We start from the raw sequence: 1,577 nt of genomic DNA, 5'->3' as shown, positions 1-1,577 counted from the left end.
TAAAAAGCCCAGTATGTTGCTTTTTTTTTCCAATTTCACCTCTTGGGACACTTTTGTTAATGCAAACTAATCTATTTTGGTGTGGATCATCAAAATAAATGGTCCTTCTAATAATAATAATAATACATTTTATTTAACAGCGCCTTTCTGGACACTCAAGGACACTTTACAGAAAATACAAAAAATAAAAAGAAAGATGAAAATACAAAAATACAAATACAGGAACATAAAAACAATTATGGATAGGGTAAAGAGCAGTGTATTCACAGATAAGCGAGCTGGAACAGATGGGTTTTGAGTCTGGCTTTGAATACATTAAATTGAATGGCTTTTTTACATTAAATTGATTTCTGTCAACAGAAATCAATTTAATGTAAAAAAGAACAACACATACTAAATAGTATGGGTGGGTAATACATATAATTTTGATTTAAAAAAACAAACATGATTTTGCATCTGACCAGCAGGGGGATATCACTTCCCACACATTTCTTCCACTGTGAGAAAATCAATAGTGACATGACCAGTTAGCAAGACAAAGTTAATGAATAGCCTTAAAAAAATGTGGGCCTGAGACATATTTAGGAGACTAATAGTGATAATGACACATCTCCCTTGTGGATCACTATATTTCCCCTTCTTTTCAACCATGCCAAAACAAAATGGCATGGTTAGGAAAACATGGTTGAAAATAAGTAAATATTGTTGAGGTGATTCAGTCAAATAGAGCCACCTCAGCACCACACTGATAAACTGATTTAGGGTGTAATCACACTTGCCACATTTATTGTGCTTCATATGGACCAGTGATTATTACCTCCCTTGTTACAGGCTTTTTTCTTAAGCTGTGAATACCTTCCTGATCTGGACCAAACAACTGGGCAGAGAAACAAAATGTGACCTGACCTTGGTCCATAATGAGAACCCATAACAGGGTGTTTTGTGACAGTGAATCTTCTACTGATATACAGAATATAGTGAACACTCATATAAGGAATGATCTAATTAACAATGGCAGTGTCTTCATTCAGGGAGGTGGGAGAGCAGAGCTTCTTTGCCACATTCAGCTTGTAGCATGAACCACACCAAACAAAGAAAAAGAAAAAACCTTTTTAAAAGTCCACCAAAATCATATGTCACCACAGTAATATCAATAATGTTTAAATGTATTAACAGAATGTATCTGTTGTATTAAGAATATATGGTAGTTCAGTAATGGAAACGTAATGCAGCTTGAAAGAGGTTAACTCAATTTCTGAGCATTCCAAGCTGTTCTAGATCACTCTTATATGTCTTCTTGACCTACAAACGGATTTGCTGTAGTTCCTGTTTTCTTCCTGTCACAGTTTCATCACAGCTAGGCCCTGTAAGTGTGCTAAGCACTTGCTCCTAAGAGTTAATGCCAATTAGCTGTTGTTTATGCATGAGTGTAAGCATGGTACACAGCAGCCAAGTGATCTAAGCTTTTTTTCTGGACTACTCACCTTGTGCAGACAAATCTGATTTGGCTCCTAAATCCCCAAGCAATGAATGAGCAATGAATGAATCTATCTATCTATCTATCTATCTATCTATCT

The sequence above is a fragment of the Cyprinodon variegatus genome, unplaced genomic scaffold, assembly GCF_000732505.1.
Source record: "Cyprinodon variegatus isolate N-32 unplaced genomic scaffold, C_variegatus-1.0 Scaffold1172, whole genome shotgun sequence".
Classification (NCBI taxonomy): domain Eukaryota; kingdom Metazoa; phylum Chordata; class Actinopteri; order Cyprinodontiformes; family Cyprinodontidae; genus Cyprinodon; species Cyprinodon variegatus.
The sequence above is the reverse complement of the archived record's forward strand: the minus strand, read 5'-3'. Positions refer to the sequence as shown.